Source organism: Pseudorca crassidens, chromosome 4 (genome assembly GCF_039906515.1).
Source record: "Pseudorca crassidens isolate mPseCra1 chromosome 4, mPseCra1.hap1, whole genome shotgun sequence".
NCBI lineage: Eukaryota > Metazoa > Chordata > Mammalia > Artiodactyla > Delphinidae > Pseudorca > Pseudorca crassidens.
In genome coordinates, this window is record NC_090299.1 from 42,078,749 (window position 1) to 42,103,934 (window position 25,186).

General features: G+C 41.7%; 2 long non-coding RNA genes across 8 annotated transcripts in view; one reads left to right on the plus strand and one right to left on the minus strand.

Annotated features, from left to right (window-relative positions):
- Nucleotides 1-25,186, minus strand: part of LOC137223567 (uncharacterized) — a 386,144-nt gene that overhangs the window by 237,054 nt on the left and 123,904 nt on the right. The gene's annotated exons all lie outside the window — the stretch shown is intronic.
- On the plus strand, nt 14,114-20,401 carry LOC137223565 (uncharacterized). 2 transcript variants are annotated; one of them, XR_010942920.1, is made up of 4 exons: nt 14,114-14,451; nt 14,986-15,940; nt 16,666-16,905; nt 19,906-20,401. It is a non-coding gene; the product is annotated as an uncharacterized lncRNA (long non-coding RNA). The 2 variants fall into 2 exon arrangements; XR_010942919.1 differs by lacking the exon at nt 19,906-20,401 and having other exon boundaries at nt 16,666-17,019.

Consider the following 25,186-nt stretch of genomic DNA (forward strand, 5'->3'; position numbering starts at 1 on the left):
TGCTGTGTGAAATCAAATTTAACAAGTTTTTTATTACAATACTCTTATAGCATTTAATTTACAAAGAGGAAGAAAGTATAAGTGTATTTCCAAAACATAATTGATCCTAGAAATTGTTTTGAACAGAGCGCTTTGGCTTCAAGGTCCAGGGAATACATCCTGGGAAATGTTATTGTAGGAGATTGTCTAAGGTGTTTGTGACATCTTGAAGACTGAAGACTCATTGAAAGGGAAGTCACTTATGCAAAAGAAGATGCCAATCACTTCATTACTAATATCTGAGAGTTTGTTAGGGACTTACCATGTTCCAGGCATTGGACTAAGTTATTTACATATATTATTTCATTTAAATTTTACAATATCCCCATGAGTTGGGTACTATATTCTCACCAATGAGAAAAGAAGGGAACTGAGAGGTTAAGTAACTTGCCCAAGTGTTGCCTTTCCCCAGGAGGAGCTCACTAATGACACGAACATCACTGTACTAGTCTCAAGAGGTATTGCTCCCCTTTCATGTCGTGACCCAAGGAAGGACAGAGGGCCCTTTCACCTCTGTGTGTACACTGTGAGGCAGGATTCAAATGTTCCTCCTAAAAGACTTTACCAAAGGAAAGTCAACATCAGTGAAATACAGATTCCAAATACCCTGGCTTATTTAAACAGCTGAGAGTATGGTTTTAGGGTGGGAATCACAGGATTCAAATCTCAGTACATTCACTTACTAGACGTGTAACCTTGAGAAAGTCACTTAATTCCTCTATACCTCAACTTTCTTGTCCGTAAAATCAACAGTAGCACCTACTGATCTTTGAGTTTACTATGAAAGTTGATGAGATCACTCACTGACCAGAATGCCTGGATGTAGTAAGTGTTAAATCAGCATGAGCTAGGACTTCCCTGGCTGCGCAGTGGTTAAGAATCTGCCTGCCAATGAAGATTCAATCCCTGGTCCACGAAGATCCCACATGCTGCAGAGCAACTAAGCCCATGTGCCACAACTACTGAAGCCCATGCACCTAGGGCCCGTGCTCTGCAACAAGAGAAGCCACCACAATGAGAAGCATGCGCACCACAATGAAGAGTAGCTCCCGCTTGCCACAACTAGAGAAGCTTGTGCACAGCAACAAAGACTGAGCACAGCCAAAAATAAATAAATTAAAATAATTAAATTTATTTTTTAAAAAATCAGCATGAGCCATCATCACTATTAGCAGTCATCTGCCCCCCCAAGTGACAGAGCCTGTTTTTAACCCTCACTACTTGAAAATAACCCTATAGGTACCTGGATGCTTCAAGCACAGGTCAAGAACAGAAGACAAGAGCAAACTCATTGTCCATGTAAGCCACACACCCTTTTTTTAGTCCCTGACTAAGGATCCACTCAGCCCAGGTTGTTGACATTGGGAATGTCAAAATGTTCCCTACCACCAGGGTGTGTTTAATCTTGACCATGCAGTCCACATGTGTCAAAATGCTTTCATACTGGACACACAGAGAAGAAATACACACATCGGTAAAAGGTCGAGAGATGGTTGGTTTCCTCTTTAAATAAAAATCAGTTTTATTCATTAAGGTAGGTCCTTAGTTAGAGCTATCAGTTAGTACAGATGACATGGTACTATACATAGAAAATCCTAAAGACACCACCAGAAAACTACTAGAGCTCATTAATGAATTCAGTAAAGTTGCAGGATATAAAATTAATATACAGCAATCTGTTGCATTTCTATACACTAAAAACAAAGTATCAGAAAGAGAAATTAAGGAAACAATCCCATTTACCATCACATCAAAAAGAATAAAACATCTAGGAATAAACCTACCTAAGGATGTAAAAGACCTGTACTTGGAAAAAGCAAAAGACACTATTGAAAGAAATTGAAGATGACACAAACAGACTGAAAAATATATTCTGTTCTTGGGTTGGAAGAATCAATATTGTTAAAATGACCATACTATCCAAGGCAATCTACAGATTCAAAGCAATCCCTATCAAAATACCAATGGCATTTTTCACAAAACTAGAACAAATAATTTTAAAATTTGTATGGAAACACAAAAGACCCTGAATAGCCAAAACAATCTTGCAAAAGAAGACCAGAGCTGGAGGAATCATGGTCCCTGACTTCAGACTATACTACAAAGCTACTGTGATCAAAATTGTATGGTACTGGCACAAAAACAGACACATAGATCAATGGAATAGGAAAGAGAGTACAGAAATAAACCTGCACACTTATGGTCAATTAATCTATGAAGAAGGAGGCAAGAATATACAATGGAGAAAAGACAGTGTCTTCAATAAGTGGTGGTAGGAAAAGTGGACAGTTACATGTCAAAGAATGAAATTAGAATATTCTCTAATACCATATGCAAAAATAAACTCAAAATGTATTAAAGACCTAAATGTAACATCAGATACTATAAAATTCCTAGGGGACAACATAGGGTGAACACTCTTTGACATAAATTGCTGCAATATTTTTTTGCATCCATCTCCTAAACTAAAGGAAATAAAAGCAAAGATAAAAAACTTGAAGCAAATTCAACTTAAAACTTTTGCACAGCAAAGGAAACCTTTGACAAAATGAAAAGACAACCTACTGAATGGTAGAAAATATGTGCAAATGAGGGATTTATAATAACCAATAAGGGATTACTATCTAACAAATATAAACAGCTCTTACAACTCAACATCAAAAAAATAAAAAAACCTGATTAAAAAATTGGCAGAAGAACTGAACAGACATTTTTCCAAAGAGGAACTGCAGATGGCCAACAGGCATATGGAAAGATGCTCAACATCCGTAATCATCAGGGAAATGTAAATCAAAACTACAATGAGATATCACCTCACACCTGTCAGAATGGCTATCCTCAAAAAGAACACAAACAACAAATGTTGGCAAGGATGTGGAGAAAAGGGAAACCTTGTACACTGTTGATGGGAATGTAAATTGGTACAGCCACTGTGGAAAACAGTATGGAGGTTTCTCTAAAAATTAAAAATAGAACTATCATATGACCCAGCAATTCCACTCCTGGGTATATATCAGAAAAAGACAAACATACTAATTGAAAAAGATACATGCACCCAAATGCTCATATCAGCATTATTTACAATTGTCAAGATATGGAAGCAACCTAAGTGTTCATCAACAGATGAATGGATAAAGAAGATGTGATGTATATATACATACATACATATATTTGTGTGTGTGTGTGTATATACACACACACACACACACACACACATGCAATGGAATACTACTCAGCTGTAAAAAAAGAATGAAATTTTGCCATCTGCAGCAACATGGATGGACTTGGAGGGTATTATGCTAAGTGAAATAAGTCAGACAGAGAAAGACATATACAGTACGATATCAGTCATATGTGGAATCTAAAAAAGTACAACAAACTAATGAATATAACAAAAAAGAAGCAGACTCACAGATATAGAGAACCAACTAGTGGTTACCAGTAAGTGGGGGGAAGTGCAAGATGAGGCAGGGGACTGGGAGGTACAAAGTACTGAGTGTAAGATAGGCTCAAGGATATATTGTACAACACAGGGAATATAGCCAATATTTGGGAATAACTATAAATGGAGTGTAACCTTTAAAAAATTTAAAAACCCAAATGATAATAAATAAATAAATTTACCTGTACCATAGAAATAAGGTACTGCAATTTTTCCCTGTAATGCTAAGAGTTTAATCTGCTACCTGGTAGCTGTAAGAGGGCAAATGAAAAAATTCCTCTGGGGGGTATTTGCATGTTACAAGTGTCTTTCTGGCATGCTCCAGGCATGAAAGCTCTGTTTCTGCTTCTTTTATTTTACAACTGAAAGGAAAGTAGACCAAGAAGGATGTTTCACCAAAGTTATATCCAAAGAGTAAATCCACTGGCCACTTTTGAGAGATGTGTAACAGATGTCAAAAAAGACCCTAAACATTTCAAGCTATTATTGAGGGCCTGTAATTCTAGCTCAGTTAGTTCTCTTGAGAGACAATTTTTTTAAGATAGTAAGAATTTATTTTATAAAGCTACAATTTCTCTGAAAACTTATTATGCATACAGCATAATTTATAATCAACACTGAGAGACTTTCAAAGTAGGTTAACATCTCATTTTATGGAACCGAGTTTGGTTCTGTGATGGCAGTGTGTTTATGGAAGACCAAAACACTAATAAAATAACTTTTAACTTATTAGTGATGGCTAACATTTCTTTGTATATACTATTTGTTAGTCAAGATTTTTCATTTATGCAATTAATATTTATTTAAGAGCAATTATGTGCTAGACAACAAAACAGAACAAATGTTCAGCTCTCATGGAGCTCACCTTCCAGTTAGGAAGACAGACAGTAAGTAAATTATAAGATGGTAAAGGTTAGAAAAGAATAAGTTATGGGAGGGGAATAATCAGTACTGGGTGCAGGGGGGAAGGGAGGTGCAATTTCAAATAGTGGTCAGAAAAGTCCTCACTGAGAAGGTGACATTTTGGAAAGATTTGATAGAGAAGATAAGGATGCCATTATTATTCTTATAGCCATTATCACATTTAATCCATTCTATGACTAGGTATTATGATTATCCCCATTTTGTACAAGAGGAAGGTAAAACAGAGAGGTTAAATATCTGACTCAGATCTTGAAGCAGTGGACAAAGCCAACATTTGAACCATGGCAAATTTGAGTTATTTTAAGGCCAGACTCTTACCTCCACTATGTGACAGTGCTTCCTAGAAATCAGAGAGCTGGCCCCCTTGTGTTTCAGCTACTGTTTCTCAGGTCCAAACAGACCCTTCTATATTCCTTTTTAGGGATGCGAGGGTTGGGATTCTGCAAAACACAATTCTCCTTTGCCAGATGACTGTGCTTATAGATGCTACCAAACACAAGAACTAGAAAGAAGCTAGAAGCCCCAGAAGGAAGGAACCTGGCTCTTCACCCCAACAGCAGCATTTCACCAAAGCAGCAACAGCCATAGTTGCAGTCTCCACCCCTGTCCCACGGTTCCAGAACCAGTGGTGTGCAGAAAATTTTCTCTGGAAAAATCAGTAGCATTTGCCTATTTCTGTTGTATAAATACTCCATCATGGGTGACCTCAAGCTACAAAAGTCTCAACAATTGGCTCAAAAAATTCCTGGAAATTTAACAGTTGGTTCTCCTAAGACCCTGTTACCCAACTCCAGCCCTTCCCTGGCAGAACCAGACTTTCCGTAACCTCTCAGATGTCCCAGAAGGACCCAGGCAAAGCCTTTCTTCAGTGTCTGAGTCCCAGCTCCTCAGGGATATTTTTAACCTTCTAATTTCTAATTACAGTGGCCTTCCATATCCATGTGTTCCACATCAGAGGATTCAATCAACTGCAGATGGAAAACATTCAGAAAAAAAAAAAAAAATCCAGAAAGTTCCAAGAAGCAAAACTCGAATTTGCCACACGAGCAACTATTTACATAGGATTTACATTGTATTTACAACTATTTACATAGCATTTACATCATACTAGGTATTATAAGTAATCTGGAGATGACTTAAAGTATACAGGAGAATATGTGTAGGTTATGCGCAAATACTATACCATTTTATATTAGGGACTTGAGCATCCAGGATCTTGATATCTTATGGGGCCCTGGAACCATTCCCCATGGATACCCTGTGCTCCCCAGCACTTAGGGTGGTTGCTGCTTCCTGCACTTACCATCTCTGTTACCTCAGTGTTTCCATTTTGCTTTCTTAGCCCTCCAATACCGGCTTTAACAACTCCTCCACAGTGGATGCTTGTTGTTAAAATAATTAATGTGATTTCTGTTTTCCTGTCTGGAACCTGGCAAATATTCAGCCTATTTCACCCTTTCAGGATTTTTTTACAAATTTCCCCAATCAGATTATTCCCTTATGCCTTGCTGCCTTTAAATTCGCTGGTGCTTCTGCCTTAAATCCCATCCCCTAGCTCCTCAATCCCATCAATTCCTTCTCAGAACTCAAATAGCAGTAAATCTGCTGTGCTATTAATTTTCTTCTCTGCACTGTAAGCATCTTGAAAACAGGGACTGTCTTCTTATCTTTGCTGTGTCCCTGGATTCCCAAAGTTCTGAGCACAATTCTTAGAATATCATTGTATTAGACAAATAGAACCAATAGGTTGTAGGAGATAGTGCATTATAAGGAACTGGCTTATACAATTATGGAGGCTGCCAAGTCCCAGGATCTGCAAAGTGAGTTGGCAAGTTGGAGACCCAGGAGGGTCAATGGCTTCAGTCCAAAGGCTCTCAGGCTCAAGACCCAGGAAGAGACAATGTTTCAGGTCAAATCCAAATGCAGGGAAAATTTCTTTTATTTGGAAGAGGGTCAGCCTTTTTGTTCTATTCAGGCCTTCAACCCCTTAGACACGGCCCAACCATATTAGGGAGGGCAATCTGCTTTACTCAGGCTACTAATTTAAATGTTAATCTCACCTCAAAACACGCTCACATAAACATTGAGATTAATTTTTAATCAAACATCTGGGTACCCCATGGCCCAGTCAAGTTGACACATAAAATTAGACATCTCAATTGTAAAAGTTCACTGTACAGTGGTTAAAAGTTTAGGTATGTTATAGAATGGTATGGTATGACCAGAGTAATCTGGATTCAAACCTGAGTCCATGTCTTTCTAGCTTGTGTGACTTGTTTCCTCATTTGTAAGGTGGGAATGGTCATGCCTGCCCCTCAGGGCTATCATTAGAATTAAAATTGCTCATGGTAAGTGCCTAACTCATTTTCTAAAGCAGAGCAAATAATGCACCTGTGTTTGTGCGCTCATCGTGTGGGAGAGAACTGTGAAAGATAACCCCATATGCTGGCTCATCACACATCGCCTTCTCTAAGCTCCTAGTTAGATGTGCACTTATTCTTGACCAGACTAATAAGGCAGATTTCTGGGACCCTGGGCCGAAGGAAGTTTTACAGATTGATCTTTACTCTTTGGAGACCAGGAAATATTGCAGTCTGAAGAAAGGAAAGATTCCAACCAGATGGGTGGGGTGGGGGAAGGAACCTTGTTCTCCACTTAGAATGAAGTCATTCAAGGTCTTAGGAAACCATAGGCCTGAGAAATGGTACACAGGCTTAAGTTTCTGATCAAAATAAGATAAAAGTTCTGCTAGGATCTCACCAACAGCCCAAAGGCTCTCAGTCTTGCTTTTGACCTAGTAAATGTCCTCAGGTGTCACAGAAATAAGATGCATAACTCTCTCTTTGCTGTTCTTTTGACAGTGAGGGAAGTGGGTGGGTTCCTGGCCCCTGGCTCTCTTCACCTCCAGTGGGTCCAGGATAAGTTCATTTCCTCCTGCCTGTGCTCCTTCTCTCGGGAATTTCTGGTCATTCACTTTGGGAGCAGACCCAGGTCCGATCATGTCTCTCAGCAGCTCAGCTGTCTGGCCTTGTTGGGTAAATTGTTTTGTTTTATTTTCTAGATCCTCAGTTCTTTCTTTTGTAAAATAAGATAAATAATACATACTTCCCTAAGCTTTATTAACAACTGAAATGTATTGAATTCCTACCCCAGAAAGGTCATAACTATTGAACAAGGTGCCCCACATTTTCAGTCAGTATTAGGCCCTGCAAATACTGCAGCCAATCCTGGTTCTAAGAAACAGGAATTACCATTACCCTTATCCTCCTTTTACAGATGAGTAAATCATGGCACAGAAAGGTTCAGTTACTTGTCCAAGGTCACACAGCTAACAAGTAGCAGAATAAGGACCCCTTAGACCCATGTTTTTAACTACTTCTGAATAGTGCCTAAGTAAGAGAACTCTATAAAAAGCCTTTAGTTAGTACTTTATAATTTTGAATAATTTGCTATGATTAGACTGAGGGACCTGCTACAATAAAGTCACTGCCCTGTAAGTTGGATTGAAGCAGACTTTCTTTAAAGAGAAATAGTGGTGGAATTGGGGCGGCTGGGAGAGGAAATACTTGATATGAATCAGAAAGTGATTTGACCACAGAATAATCACTGGGAAAGACACAAGAAATCAGAAAGTGACCTGACCACAGAATAATCAAGATATCTCCCTATTTTGGGGCAAAGGGGTAGGGGTCGGGGTATGCCAGTGAACTGTGAGAAGTTTCCTTCCAGAAAGGAACAGGACTAGACAGGTGGGACGAAAGAGGTGGCCAGGACACAGAAGGGGCCTGGGCTGCTGCACCTGCTGTTTGGGACTTAGAAAGCAAGTCTCCACGGGCAGGATAAGGAATGGATGAAGGCTTGCGTACCTGGAACCCAGACTTGGTTTAACCTTATTTTTTTTTCTTTTTTAATTTATCTTTGCTTTGCCTCTGTATTTGGTATGTTCTGTTTGTTTTCATTCTAGTAAGTTCAACTATGCTTAAAAGCATTAGGAGAATGGGCTTGTGACCACACACGGGCCAGAGTTTAAGGGAGAAAATAATATATGCGTACTGAGTCTGCCATGCCTGGTGGTGGTGACTGAATAACAAAGTAATGGTCAGGAGGAAGGGGAAGTTCATTTAGGTTAGCCGGGTGTCCCCTGGATGGGTCTTCCACTTCTTTAATATGCACTCAGTGAATCACCAAGACATCTCGCAAAAAGGCATGCAGACTCTGATTCAGGAGGTCTCGGTGGGGCCTGAGACCCCACATTGTTACCAAGTTCCCAGATGGTGCAGGTGCTGCTGGTCTGCAGACCATATCTAGAGCTGCAAAGTCCTGGAAAAGGGCCAGCCCTTAAGCTCTGAGCCACTAGTCAGATATGTTTTATTGTGAAAATGTAAAGAAGAGAAAAATGCCAGCATGCTATTTCTGGGGAAGAATGCATCACTTCAAACAAAACCTGAAAGCTCTTGGGGTGATCACTGCAAAGAGAATGATTAGGAAGAAAGAGAAGCTGAACATTTTCACTGACAAGTTTAATTTCTTTTTCATAAAGTTTAGTATGATTTTAGGAATGATCAGGAGCCCCAGATGTGTCTAGTACCCCTCTTGCCTTTGCAGGGCATCTGAAATTCCCACCGTGAGGAAAAACTACCATGTTTTATCCAGGCAGCATTTACTCAAGAATGTCTCAAACTTAGCACAACTCAAAACAGTTGTGCTAAGGTTGTTAATTGATGCTATACAAAAAATGAGTGTTCTGTGATCAAATTAATTAAGGAAACACTGACTCAACAATAAAGTTGAACACACTACTTTATTGTGGGACTCTTCAGAGTGTGTCCATTGTGATTAAGTAAGATAGGAATGCGACATACAGCATTTCCTAATCTTGTTTGACTATATAAACCTCTTTTTCTCTCTGGATCCCTCCTTCTCTTTCTTTATTAGCAGTTAAATAAATGCACCAGTTACATCAAAGAAATGCTGGGGGTGGGGAGGTTCCTAATTTGTTTCAGCAGAGATTTGTTTTTTAAGTAGTCAATACAGGTGGCAGTGCAGTGAAGTGAGCCCTTATATACTACTGATGTGGATTTAAATTGGTATAAGCCTCTTGCACAGTGCTTTGGAAGAATGAAGGAAGAACAATAAAAATATTTATAAATTTTTAAACAATACATTCACTTCTGTGATTCTATATTAGGATTTTTAAAATAACCCCAAATAGAAAGGTTTGTTCCTCACAAAACTGTTTTTGTGCTGCAGCAAACAGAGCAGAAAATCCTAAATGACTTAAAATACGGGAATGTTTAAGTTGTCTGTGATGGTGTCACTTAGTGTAATACTATGAAGTCATTATATATGTCTCTGAATTAATACAGAGTGTGCTTATGTTATTCTGGGAGAGCAACTGCAAACCAAACTCTAGATACAATTCTTCACCCCACCTTCTATCCCTGACCATTGCAGATGACTAGCCCCTTCCCATGGAGCCATGGAGGCTACCTGACCAGTCCTCAAATCCAGGTTGGCCTTGTGACTTGCACTGGCAACAACCACGGTGGCAATAATGATTGGCCTGGTCTGCACCTAAGCCTCTCCTGTTTCTGCTCTCTCTCTCTTGGAATTTTGCCACCATCACAAATACAACTCCAGGCTGACCTCCTGGAGGATGAGAGACCAAGTGTAGGAGAGCTGTGAACCACCAAACAAGTGAGATTGCCCAGCCAGGATCACTTGATGACAGACCCATGAGCAAGCCCAGGTGAGACTAGAAATTGAAGAACCTACCAGCAAACCTTTGGACTCATTAGCAATCCAAATGGTTCTTATTGTAACCCACTGAGTTTTGGGGTGAAAATAGATAACTGCTAGAGCTGTAATGTAATAGGAAAAGAAAAAAGAAAAACCCACAGGATGTAAAATTGTATCAACTAATAGGAAATAATTATAAAATAAGTACCTAGAAAAAGAAAATTGGTATATATGAAAATGTAATAAATTGTTGTTTTAAGGCAGCAAGTCTGTTGAAATACTGATGTATTTTCTTTATCTTTCTACCCTTCTACATTTCCAAATTTCCCCTGATGAGTGTGCATTGCTGTCATAATGTTTGCATATTATAAAAATGGTTCACTTAAAATAATAACTCAGGAATCTTATGTATAGTTGGCAACTGCCAGATACTATAGAATCTACACTGGCCTAAGGAAAAGTATAGGTGTTCTGAAAATCATAAAATATTCTAGAACCTGTAGGTGTTGTAGTTTTTATTATGGTACATACTTTCATAATTGCCAAATGCTCTTATATGATGCAACTCTTTTTGCTCTAAAATGAGTGGGGATTTTATATTTTATTTTGACTTGAGGTAAGAATGTGAGTATTAACCCTAAAAAGCCAAAAAAGTAACAACCTGAGAATCTGAGCCAGCTTTCTTATCACTAACACACAATATCAATAATGTCCACATCACCTCCCCGTATCACACAGCTACTTCTCACGCTAAATAAAGCTGAGCTTTCATCTCGAATAGTAGCTTTGGAAACACAGCAAGTATGGAGCAATCTTTGAACTGTTTACAGAGGCAGTAAAATGAGGAACACATCCTCTCAGGATAAAAGCTGTTTTATGGTATATAAAGGAAGTCCCTCTTTGAAAGTACGGCTAAAATTGAGAAGGAGACTTTGTAGTTCTATAGCAACTTTCATCCAAGCATCTGAAAGCATGTTATTGACATATACCTTTAATCTACACAAGCTCCTGAGGGTAAGTAGTAAGTTTTACTATTCCCATTTTACGGGTAGAAAAACCAAGGCAGAAAGATAACAGAAAAAGATATGTGTTAGTTAAATGTCTTCGGTTGCAAGCAACAGAAAACAACTGGCCAATATAAGCAAAAAAAAAAAAAAAAAAGCATACACACAAACATGTATATAGACATACACATTTATACACAATATGATTATATGTGTGTGTGTGTGTGTGTGTGTGTTCGTGTGTGTGTGTGTATGGGATATGGGAAAACACATGGCTATGAAGAAAAGAAGCTGTGCACCTTCAGGGCCCTAGGCTCCAGGAACCAAAGGAAAGCCTCCTCAGAGTACTAGATGAAGCAGCTACAACCATTTCTCATTACTATGTCACTCCATTCAAAAGTCAAATTCTAGAGACAGAATGCCTGACCACTCTGGTTTGGATCTCAGGCCAACCCTATGAGTGTTGCACAACATGGTTGAGGGATAATTCCTAAAAGGAAAATCAAAAGAAAGAAAACGAATGTGGGACAGGCAAAAAAATGACCTATACTTATTATAGGATGGATGAAAAGTAAAGGAAAGCTTTTACAGATTTCTGCCTGCCTGTCACTCTGCCCTTCCTGGAATCATGCAGAAGCTTCTGGAAGCCAGGGAGGGGGCACATCCTTGAACCTATCCCACAGCCTGCCACAGAGTTGTGCTCAATAATGGCTGAAAGAATGCATGAACCATTTGGTATCTGTGCCTTCCTTGACAAAATATTGAGGAATGGCACTCGTCAACCATTTCTCTCCCCGCAAGTTTCCACACACTTCAACACTCCAGGCCATTTTCTCTGTTTCCAGGACCCTTCCCAGTGGTCAGGGATTGTTTTCCTACCCACCACATCCCCCATCTCCCAGAGTTGTTCATTCCCAGGGATGTGTTTAGAGTTAGTTCTAGTGTTGTACATCCAGAATCAGTTATATCTTAAATCCGAGGCCTCTTCTGACTCAATTTTCTTGCTTGTCAAATGGCAATAGATAATAATTCTACTTTGTAACATTGTTACAAGGATTAAGAGATATATTTGTAAAGCACTTAGAGTAATCTTGGCATACACTAAGCATTGTCTGTTACCTGCTGTCATTATCATCATCATCATATTACCATTATTCTTGTTATGGACACTGCATAAAACCACTGAGGTTTCAGGATTTATTTATGATAAGACCTAGCATTGCATTAATTACTCTATGTTTGTAAAGCTGAAATTTGACTTGCTTAAAACCCTCCGATTTCTGCCCATCATCCTTGGGATCTAGTCCAGGGTTCTCTGGCTCTGGACATGTTTAACATTCTAACCTCATCTTCCACCATTAAGGTCACACATTTCATTTTCCCGTAACATCCAAGTACATATAAATGTCCCCACACCCAGGACAGTTCATACAAATTTCTGTCATTGTCTCCTTGATGTTTGGAATACCCTTTCTCCTTTTTATCATAAATTTAGTTCATTTACCTCCAAGGACCAGTTCAGGTACAATATATCCTAGAAAATCTTCCCTGCCTCCCCAGTCCAGGCTACGTTCCCCTCCCTTCAGTTCTTCCTTCTACCTCAACATACAACAAATTATATTGAAATTCCTGATTATGTGGCCATCTGGTCTACCTCACAGATTGCAAAGGAACATCATGGGGAGGGTCCATGGCTTATCCACCATGATATTCTCAGCCCCAAGCCTATAGCTAAGGCTCCATACATGCTTATTGGACTGAAGTCTTTCTCATTCCAGCTGATTCATTTGCAAGGCTAGTGGTCTATTTTCTTTTTGTTCACAAGGCATCTTCATTATGTAGAAGTATTCCCATAAAGCCCTTACTTATCAAAGAAATTAAATCTTAGCCATATCCACACCAATCCCTCTTTCTCATTGGGATCATATAAGAATTCTAAGGCTTATTAGATCCAGGAAAATGGTGGAGAGAGAGTGGGGTGGTAAGGAGACAACAGCCTCAGTTTTCACTTCCAGTCCCTAGTGTTGCTGTTGCTGTACAGAAGTCCTTGTTCAATTGTCATGGGCCACCAGAAAATGTGTGGTTGTGCTAGCAACCCCCCTCCCTCTGTACCAGCTCAGCCACAGGGAACTCTGTTAGGGCTCCGGAGGCCACTGCACTTAGCACTTAGGCACAGGCCACCATGATGGCTACCATGACCTTTCAGTTGAAGTGGTTCTCTAAACATCCCCACAATCATGCCCTTGACCCAATCATCTCACTGATTGTGCCTCCACTTTCTTCAAACCTTGAAGAGGCCCCATCTCCACTTTAGACTATACTTCAGTGGGTTGCTCACTTACTTTTTTCAGCCTTGAAACCCAAAAAGGCTTATTGATTGTCTTTATTAAGAGCAAAGGAAATACAGATCTCAGTAACACAGAAAGGGGTACCTTTCCTTCATTTCCAGTGAATCTGCAGTCATACAAAAGAGAGACACAGATAAGTTTCTCAACCATCCTGCTATGTCACCCATTATTTTTTAACACCTACTATGTAACTTGTGCTAATAGGGTCTTGTCCCTTGAAGAGCTCATTGCATGATTAAGATAGATGGTTAGATAGAAAACCAGAGTACAGTGAAGTGCAGTAAGGTCTGAGCTAGAAGGAAGTCCAAGATGTGTAACAAATGCACACAGTAGGCACCTGGCTCAGCCTAGCAAATCAGAAGAGTCCACAGCAGAGCTGAACCTTAGAGATCAGAAGAAGCTGGGCAGGTGAAGCAGGGAGGCAGTGGGAGAGAAGTGGGTTTTATTCCTTTCCATTTAAACTATATAAAAATTCTTCCTGTTGTTAAGTAGAGGTTAAAAGGAAGTCATTAAAGATCTTAAGCATGAGAATGACATGATGATGGGGCAGGCTGGAGGGAAGCCAAGCCGGAGGCAAGAGGACAAGTTCCGAGGCTCATTCTCTGCTTTCCTCCAGGATGAGCTGTCTGCTAATTATAACCTGCCCATGAAGCCACAGGCCCAGTAGCCTGTGATGACACGGCACTAAGGGGTCCCTGCTTTTGCTGGGATGCCTAATGAGCTTCACTTAAGAGAGGACTTGACTTCCCCAATTTCTCTTTTGCAAAACCCCAGAATTCACCTGAGGTCTCAGCCCCGGAGCATCCGTGACCTGACCTCTGACCCAGGAATGCCTCCTTTACTTACAGCTTTCTCAAGGTGGGACCAAGGAAGGAGCAATTAGCTGAAAGGAAAAACCCCACAGAGGCACAGAGTTCCCATTGGCTGAAGGAGAAGGCGTGCACAAACCACAATGGTGAGGCTTAAAGAACTATGGTGCTCCTTGACCTTGAAGGACTGGGTTTAAATTTATGGTTCTTTTGAGCCTGTCAGAAGCCAGAATGAGTCATAACCTAGCTTTGCCTGGTGGGGAGGAGCAGGCAATGGGGTGTGAGTCACAGTGGAGAGAAGGACTTGTCGGCATGGGGCTCGAGAAAGACCTGCAGCAGATGGCAGTGGCATCTTCTGTTTTCTCCCATGTTTCCTTTACAATTTTGAGCTAATCAGGAGTTACAAAAGGAACTGCATGGTGGCCTCTAATTAATGAGGCTAGATATTTAGAGAAAAGAGAAAAACACACCGGGAACAGGGCAGACCTAGGGGAACCAGAACTCCAGGTCATTGGTTTTTTTTGTTTTGTTTTTTTAACATCTTTATTGGAGTATATTGCTTTACAATGGTGTGTTAGTTTCTGCTTTATAACAAAGTGAATCAGCTATACATATACATATATCCCCATATCTCCTCCCTCTTGCGTCTCCCTCCCACTCTCCCTATCCCCCCCCTCTAGGTGGTCACAAAGCACCAAGCTGATCTCCCTGTGCTATGCTGCTGTTTCCCACTAGCTGAAAAGTCAAGTTTTGTCTTTCTTCCAAAAACTGCAACTTGGTAACTACATGGCACTGCAGGAAGTGTATGCGTGATCTCTGGAGCCGGACTGGTCTGTGTTGGACTCCTGCTCTGCCACCCCTTAGCTACAGGCAAGTAACTTTACAGGCAAGTTGTCGAATCTCTCTGAGCCTTACGTTCCTTATCTATTAAATGGGTTTAAGCAATAGTATTAATGGCCACCACTATTGAACAATTACTGTGTGCCAGGCAATGGACATAACTTCTTACTTACATCATCTCAGATAATTCCCATTTCTATTCTATAATAATATATTCATTTTAGGGTTGCTGGGAGGATTAAATGAGTGTCTCACTGCCTAGCAAAATATAGGGGATAAATAGATACTGTTTTCCTTTTAATCTCTAAGGAAGATTAACTATCTTGAGCCCTAGGTTTTCTCTGGACAAGTTTACTTTAGTTAAATCTGTACAGGTTTCCCTTGGGAAAAGAAATAATACCTGTCTTTTATTTTGATCATTCTTGTACTGTACTGCTTTATTTGCATTTTTTCACCAATGTGAATGTTACATAAATCATCCTTATTCTGATTTGTAACATGTGATATCTTAGAACTTGCCTAGGACATCATAGTGAAAAGCCAATCTGTTTAAGCAACAAAGACATTAGAATAACACTGTTGTAAATTTACCTATTACTGTGAGACCTTGAAGGTAGAAAGAGACAGTTCATTTGTCTTTGCTAAACTGACTTTCAGACTGTACAAATCAGGTCCATTGACAATGCAAGCAGCATTTAAATGCAGATTCTAACAAAGGAGAGCATGAGAGGGAGGAGGGAGGAAGCCTCTCCTTTGGATCCAGATTCCTCCTCATTTGAAGTGGGGATTCCTTAGGTAAGTCTTGTTTCTTGTAGAAGGCAAAATTATATAATAATTTATATATTATATATATTATTATCAATATCTATTACATATAGTATCTCCCTAAAAGCAGGGATTGTGGATTGTTTTCGTTAAGTTCTCCATGATAAATAATGTACAGAAATTGTCCCATGAATTGCTGATAAATGAAGGAGGGAACAAGAGAGAAGGCGGAATGTCAACTGTACATAAGAATTGCTGATTCCCGTCTGCCCAGGAGCTAAGAGAGACATAAGAAGAGCACTGGCTTCAGAATCAGACGGTTCTTGAGTAAACTCCAAGCTCTGCCACTGTCTGACCTGGGACAAGGCACATCACCTCTCTGAGCCTCCAATTCCTCAACTTTAAAATTGGGATAGGGCTTCCCTGGTGGCGCAGTGGTTGAGAGTCTGCCTGCCGATGCAGGGGACACGGGTTCCTACCCCGGTCCGGGAAGATCCCACATGCCACGGAGCGGCTAGGCCCATGAGCCATGGCCGCTGAGCCTGCGCGTCCGGAGCCTGTGCTCCGCAACGGGAGAGGCCACGACAGTGAGAGGCCCGCGTACTGCAAAAAAAAAAAAAAAAAAAAAATTGGGATAGCAATACTTCTGTGCTGTGCATGATTGTGTCATCTGTATATAACTCTAACACTCTCTCTTTCTCCTTCCTTCCTTCCCTTTATCCTTCCGTCCATCTATCCATCAATCAACAAATAAGACTGAGAAATTTCACTCCTTTACTGACGAAAGAATTTGTTCTTCATCATCACCATCTTCTTCCTGCATCCATTTCAGCAGCAGTGTATGGAGTACTTTGTCTGTTCACTTGCCCCCTAAGGGCAAGTGATAATGGACAGCTTAGGGAGGCCAGATATGACAGTGGTTAAGGACCTGGGCTCTGGAGCCCTAGAGCTTGGGCTTGACTCTTGGTTCTGCAAACAACTAGCTTTGTGACCTGGTAAGTTAATGAACTTCTCTTTGCCTCAGTTGCCTCCTCTGTAAAATGAAGACATAAAACACTTAGAAGACTGTCTGGTTCATAGAAAATACTCACTGAATCTTATCACATATCTCTCTTGTTGACCTCATTTCATGGACGAGTAAATAGCCTCAGAGAGGCTGTGACGTGCCCAAGGTTACACAGCAAGGAATGAGGACAGAGCTTATACTTTCTGCCTCAGCTGTCATCTCTACCTAGTCCACCGCACTGCAAGGGGGTGGGAGAAAAGGAGGAAGGTTTGCTGAGAGGCTTGTAAGCAGAGACAGCCTTGGGAACTAACGTGGAAATATGTGCAGCTCTGAGACTGGATTGCTTGTAAATTCCTGGAGCATAAGAACTCATCTTAATCCATTTCATATTCTCAGGGCCCAGCACAGTATCCAGGCCAGAGGAAGCACTAAGGAAATATTTGTAGAATGAATTGATAAAGAAGTATATGAGAAAATTTAGGGATGGGAATAATAACAGCTTCCAGACTTCTGAACACTAACGAATGGGTCCAGTGGGTAGAGAGAATCTTGGTTTCTAGGGAAAGAGGGACAGCCCTGCCCCAGGAAAATCTAGCTCAAATGCAACCTACTGGAAAGAGAGGGGTACACTGTCCTTGATTTTGAAGATTAGGTCCATTATGGGGTACGTCCAGGGAGAGGGCAGTATAGCTCTCAGAAAGACCCCACCCCTGACATCCTCCCTATACCCATTTCCACTCACGCCTGGAAAGGGCTTGGTAGAAACTGAGCAGAAATCAAATGGTTGGTCAGAAAGAGCAATTACCAAAGTTGCCCTAGTGAGAAGTGTTTTTTTTTTTTTTTTTTTTTTTCGGTACGCGGGCCTCTCACTGCTGTGGCCTCTCCCGTTGCGGAGCACAGGCTCTGGACGCGCAGGCTCAGCAGCCATGGCTCACGGGCCCAGCCGCTCCGCGGCATGTGGGATCCTCCCAGATCGGGGCACGAACCCGTGTCCCCTGCATCGGCAGGCAGACTCTCAACCACTGTGCCACCAGGGAAGCCCTGAGAAGTGTTTTTTTCATAGAAGTACCTCAGTTCTCTTCTCACATCAAGTTATAATACAATCATCATATTTGCACTGCACAAGGCATATTCCTGATCTCGGTGGAGCCCCTCAAGGCTGCTAGAAGGTAGAAAAGGAAGGGTCTATTGTCCCTGTTTCACAGCTGTGAACACTGAGGGCCAAGAGAGCAGGAGAGACACACTCAGGGATGAGGGTCAGAAGCAGGCCTGACACAAGGACCAAATCCACACCTTGGCCTCTCCAGCCAAGTCATCCACGCTCTGGATGGACACGTGGCAAATCCCATAGCCCAGGCACCTAGAGGACTACACAGTTCCCTCTCCCGATCTCACCTTCCACCCTCTCATCCCTCCATCCAAGTGTGAGGATCAGGGAGGGACACTGGCTCTCTGTCTCCCAAGGTTGGCGGGATTCTTGATTTGAGCACGGTTATAATGGCCCTTTGTAAACTAGGGGTCATCTGGGTAGTTTAAGTGGTCAGGAGGATGGACTCAGGCAACTGCCTGATTCAAATCTGTAGCTGGCCCCATACTGACTGTATGGACCTAGGCAAGTCACTCAACCTTCCAGGGTCTCAGTTTCTTCATATTTACAATAGAGAAAATGTTAGGAGATTTTAGCTCTATTTAAAGGTTTCTCTGAACAATTAGAACTTTCCATGATATACAGGGCCTCCCCATCAGGCAATGAGCTCTCCATCACCGGAAGTTTACAAGCAGATTGGTACATACAAGCATCTGCTCTTAAGGAAGATGCTGTATGGGTGAGCACAAGATAATAGGTAGACAGGACCACTGGTTTCCAAACTACCAGCTACTTCAGAATCGCCCAAAAGACATTTAGTAAATGCAAGTCCACTGGCCCCACCCCTGGGTATTCTCTGTCAGACAGAGCTCAAAACCCTGGATTTTTCATAGAAGGATTTGGGTGTGTTAGTTTGCTAGGGTTGTCATAACAAATTACCACAAACTGGGTGGCTTAAATAACAGAAATTTATCTCATAGTTCTAGAGACCAGGAGTCCAAGATCAAGGTACCAGCAGACTTGGATTCTTATGACGGTATGAGGGAAAATCTATCCGTGTCTCTCTCCCAGCTTCCTGTGGTTTACTGGCAATCTTTGGCATTCCTTTGTTTATAGATGCATCATGCCAATCTCTGCATGGCAGCCTCCCTGCGTGCGTGTCTGTCTCTGTGTCCAAATCTCCCCTTTTCATAAGTCATAATGGATTAGGGCCCATCCTAAGATCTTGATCATCTGCAAAAACCCTATTGCCAAACAAGTTCTCAATCACAGGTACTGGGGGTTTCTACTTCAACATCTTTTTGGAGGACACAAGTCAACCCATGATGCCAGGTGATTCAACTGTGCAGTCAGGGTTAAAGACCAGTATAGTAAGCTTTCCAAATGGAATGTGAGAATCTTAAATAACTGCAGATTCGATTCATAGGGTCTGGAGGGCCTGAGACCCTGCTTTTTGAATAAGAGATGCTGATGTTGCAGGTCCAGGGACCACTGCTTTGAGTAGTGAGGTCCTTTCCAAGACAAGATTCCCAGGAAATCTAGAAATGATTACCAAACAAATAGAAGCTCATTTTTTGCAGCATTTCTCTAATAGAAAGAACTGCCTTTTTTTTTTTTTTTTTTTTAATTCAATCTTTAAGTGAGTGCACAGGAAAAATCCTGCCAGTTGAACCCTGGATCCTTCTTGCCTGATGCCTGTTCTGGAGGGAGCAGCCTATAGCAGGCACACCAGTCCTAGGGGGTGGGAAAAAACAACTGGGCTCCCAAACTCTGGGAAAATCTTCCTTCATGCCTGTGCCCCTTCTCCTTGCTCTGTTTAAACTTACATATTCGGGGTTATTTTGTTGCTCTTGTCTTTTTGCTCTGTCCCCGCCATCCCAACACCACCATCTGTTAACTCAGCTCAGCCTGAACCCGGGCTGGGTGCAGCTGGCTCTCAGGAAGTGACTGCTGCCTGGTAACCTGTACTGCCCGAGACAGAGGCCGGAAGCTCCCAGCCAAACGAGTCCAGTCCACAGCGGCGAGAAGCCCACCTTTGGTGTCAATCCCCGAGGCCCGCCGGTGAAGGTGCTCCCCGCCCCTCACGCACCACCCTGCCCTCCGGGTAATCGCATCCACAATGGGGCAGGCCCAGCCCGGCACAAAGACGACAGCTGTGCAGCAGGGCTGCAGCCAGAGGGGCCACCACCCGAGCCTCGTAGCCTCCTTAATTTATTTATAGATGCGCTGGCTCTTTCTGTGGCCTAGTTAAGGACGCCTTTCCATAAATACATAGGAACGGATGTTATTCTAGAACCCACCAATAATAGACACAGCTGTAGAGATTGTTGCTGGATTAAGAGCCCCATCTCCCTCTCATCACCCCCTCCTCCCAAAATAGAAAATACAATTTAAAGTGCATGTGGGTTTTTTTAAGCATTTGTATGAAAGAGAAATTCTACTTAATATTGAGATGTTTCTTTGAGAGCAAAGACAGGATTTCTTAGGAAACAGAACATTATGAACAAAAGCTACATCTTTGCCAACTAGCAACATAGCTTTCACCTTCCCCCTCCCAGGAGAGTGATATTTGGGCCCTCTGCTTTCATCTTTAAATGTGAGCATCTGTTTAAACCCAAACAGAATCCTCTTGTTCCAGAGGCCACAGGTGGTTCATTTCTCTGCAAAAATATGATTTGCCAAACATATGATTTGCCAGCTCTTTCCAATGTGATCAGTTGTTTGGGGCGCTGGCCCAGTGACTGCTCTTTGGAGTCAAGGGGCAGAGAAAGAATCAGATCTTTACAGAGCGGTGAATGAGTCTCCAGCCCTTATCCCTTTGTTACTTCTCCCAGTTTGTTCTACAGACCCTTAATTCTATTATGCAGCTGTAATTTGGCTCTGTGTCTCTCCAACATTTTTTTCTTTTCTTCTGCCCCCTTTCTTTTTAATCGATTGATTCATCTATAATTGGATTTTCTCTGGCTCTTACCAGCTATTAAAAGTAGCTATGTGTGTGTATGTGAGTGAGTGTGCTTTCTAACTAGGCCACACTTTAAAATGCCTTGCAATCCTAAATCTTGCTCAGGTTTCTTAGTATGAATTCAATTCACTGCTTCCTTTTGAGGAAGCAGGGAGTCACAGAGGGAACACAAGCTTTGGAAGCAGACAAATCCATATCGTGTTTTGTTTTGTTTGTTTTGTGTACGGCTGACATTTATTGAGCTCATACTACGCGCCAGGAGTTCTTCCAAGCACTTTACAAGCATTAATAACCCTCACTGCATCCTTTTAAGGCGGGTACTATTATTATTCCATTTTACAGATAAAAGCATGGCAACATTGGAGGTTTAAGGTACTTGCCCACAGTCGTAAATGAGCTTTTGATCATGATGCAATTTTCTGAAATTCTATCCCTTTATACCTGTGTAACTTTGAATATGGATTATTTTTTCTGCCTCAGTCTCCACATCTGCAAAATGAGTAAGAGTAGCTCTCCCTCGCAGGACAATTGTTAGAATATGTGAGAGCACAGGGCCTGACTCGCACTGGCGGGGGTAAACACACAGTAGATCCCAGGGTCGGACACCACGAAGGAGACCAGTAATTCCTGGCTGTGATGAGACCAAGGACTAAATAAGGGAACCCTGTGAGCGTGGAGAACAGAAATAGAGTGTTGTCCTCTGATGCTTGCTTCCTAAGCCATCACAGTCTTTGCTTCGGACAGACAAACAGAAACCAAGCAGATCCCTTTATAGAATCACTAGAAAGATTCTACTGCTGGCAAGCAGTGGGCCTTACACAAGCATTTCCACCCTCCAGGCCTTTGTTTTCCCAAATGTAAAATGACGCAGTGGAGGTAGCTGGCCAGACCTCTTCTGTAACAATCTCAGGGGACAGGCTCAGTGCTGTCACCTCGAGGCCAGACCAGCTCTGCCAGGGTGATCATACTGTGCTTGAGCACTTATCAGTTGCATTTAATATAGTGATTTAACTCTCATCACAAATGCATACAGGCGATACTGTTACCCCCATTACACAGATGGGGAAACTGAGCCACAGAGTGGTTAAGAAACTTGCCCAAGGTGGCATGGTAAGTGGCAGAACTAAGACTCCAACCACTACACTCTCTCCACGAAGGCACAGGGAGGTGCCCCTTGTTGTTTGGGTGTCGGATCTCAGGGGAGATCTGAAGAACTTGGCTTTGTCATTGAGATAGGGTGGGGCAGGTTCAGGGGGTGAGTTAAGCACTGGGAAGGGGTAAGTTGCTGAGGAGCAATGGACCTGCCAAACTGACTGCAGAATAGCTTGTGGTTTGACCATCATTCAGGTTGTGCAATACTTCCAAACTCCATTTCTTAAACAATCTTATCAATGATTTCACAAAGTTGTTGAATGAACTAAGGCATAAGAAACACTTAGCGCAGCACCTGGTCCTCATAGCGTCATGACTTCCTAACTCGTGGGAGTTATTATAATAAAATTTATTGTTATTGAAGTGAATTTTCAAATATGGTCTATGTATGCAATGTTTTTAAAGTATAACTACCAGATTCCTTTTGTATCAGATTAAGGTCTATTTTTTTAAGTCAAATTTTAAAAATCACTCCTAGAAACTATGAACAGAATTGGTTCTACCCCACACCCCTCCTCCTGCCCTTCTTTCTACCAGATCCTAACGCTGCTCAGAGAGACACAAAACACAACTCTGACTGTCACTCTAGGAGGAGGAGTGAGGAATCAACTTCCATAGCGAAACTGCAGAGTAATATATTAGAATTTCACAACTTCTAACGTCTGGCAAACTCCACAGGCAGTGTTTGCAAGAGCAATTTTGCAATGACCACACTCGGGAAATCCCCAAAGAATGTTTATAATTCTACAGATTTAGAGATTTGTTTTAATTCTAAATTTTCCCCAAACCACATCATCCAAAAATGTAACACTCCTTTTTAAATTAAAACAGCATGCGTATATTAACTCTGACATAGCTCAAAAATATGATTTAATTGGACCGAAATTTCACAGACTGATCATTACATTTTTTAAAGTCATACATAGTCGTAAGCGATTTACATAACCAATGGTGAGGAACTGTGTCAGTAATTCATGGCATCTCAATGGTACCATAGTTACTATTAGCCAGGGGCTAGAGGAAGGAGCAAACACTGCAAGCAGTATGTGCTTTCTTTCGGGGGTGATGGAAATGTTCTTGAGATAGAAAACAGCTATGGTTGCCCAATCTTGTGACTACACTAAAAACCAGTGAATTGTATACTTTAAAAGAGTGAATTTTATGGTATGTGAATTATCTTGATCAGAAAAAAAGGTAGTGGAAAAAGATGAGTAGACTTCTTTGTAAATTGAGTCAATAAACTATGATTGAAAATCTGGGGAAAATCATGTTATATAAATGTAGTTACTGACATACAATAAAATCAACATATTAAGTGGGGGGAAAAAGCGGGTTGCAAGTGACCACATCTGACCCACTTTGATGAAAAAATAATATCTGCGTCTAGATGGATCTAGAAGAATATATACCAAATTGTTAAGTGGTTATTTCTGGGATTGTAGGTAGGTTTCGGTTTCTTTTTTTGCCTTTCTAGGGATATATTATTCTTTTGTAATAAAGGAAGGGAAAAGAAGAAAACAGTTGGGTGGGAGGAGGGAAGGTAGATGCTGCAGAAGTTTTACTTTAGGCCTTCAAAGTACCCAAACTGCACAAGCTTCAACAATGTTTCCGGTGAACTGACAATATGTGCTGTGTTAGAAAACAGCCATAAATGGCCAGCTACACAATGACAAGCAGCAAACAAGGCTTCGATGGTTTTTAGTTGACTGCCCTCCCCCATCTCTTCTATTTTGATTTAGAAAATGTGGGGACTGTTCTCCTCCTGACACAAGTCACAAGCAAAGTCAACCTCACTTATCAACTGCTTTTTGGTAAACAACTTCCTTTCCCCTATTATCAAAGAGACCTTATTCAGTATGTTATGAACGATTTTTTGGTTGGTTGGTTCTGTTTTCTTGGCATCATATATAAAGTCATACTCATTGAGAAGGAGAAGAGAAGAAAACGGTATTATGGGACCTACTGTATGTCAGGTGTGTTTCAAGCAGTACTGACGGCGATATTTCATTAACCCCGACAATGGGCCCACAAGGTGAGTGATGTGATCTCTACTATTAGAGATAGAGAGAGCCTGGTTGACAAGCCTGCGGCCACCTGGCTGCTAAGGGACAGAACCAGGGTCTGAATGCCTATGTGTCTGACCCCCAAGAATCAAGTTCTAATCCTCTACAACCCTCCCGCACACGTGGTCCCAAAATCTCCTTACAGCCAACTAATTACCAAACGGAACCCTATGAAATAAAATTGATCAGCGGCCAAACAACTCACTTACTAAATTGTCACTGCTCAGCCCTGACCTTCCTCATTGAGGATGAAGCCCCACGTGCACACACACACTCCATATGCTAGAAACATCATGTTGGAGGGGGAAGGGAGAAAGGGGAAGGAGGAGGAAGCAAGCCGCTTTCTCTGACTGCTACTCCACCCATCAAGGGCTCCCCGGCCCCAGCTCTGCAGTTGGTCCCATTATCATTTCCACCCCAGCTAATTATAGTCACTGATTACCTAACAGCAAGCCCCACTGTCACCTGCTTTGGCCTGACAGATTATGCCATCTGGGCCACGTGGCCAGGGTTCGAGAGCCACGAGAGGTCACAGAGAGGGGCAAATGGCTCTGAATGGAAAGAAATGTGTTTACAGCCCTGACAGCTGACTGGGCCATTAAAGGGGCTTTAGCTGTGTGTGCCCAGCTGAAACCCCTCTCCAGGGGCCTCGCTATTAGCTAATGGGATGTGGCTGCATATCACTCTAGTTCCAAATGTGGACATGCTAGAGCACTGCGTGTGCTCCTAAAAAGGAGAAGAATAAGGACTCAGGAGAAACATGGGAGCTCACGGTTGTTTGGAATCCTTGTTGAGTGGACACCAGAACAAGCCTTCAGACTCCATGCTCCATTGCCGGCAGTATTCAAGTGCATTTTCCACTTCCTGTACTCCTGTACATTAAATCAAACACGTGTATGAAACCCCCTTTGTGGCATTAAATAAACTCTGTAAGGCAACTTCCATTTCATTAAGAACTTGTGTGTCCTTAACAGCAGTGCATCGATTTCAAACTTTAATACTCCTG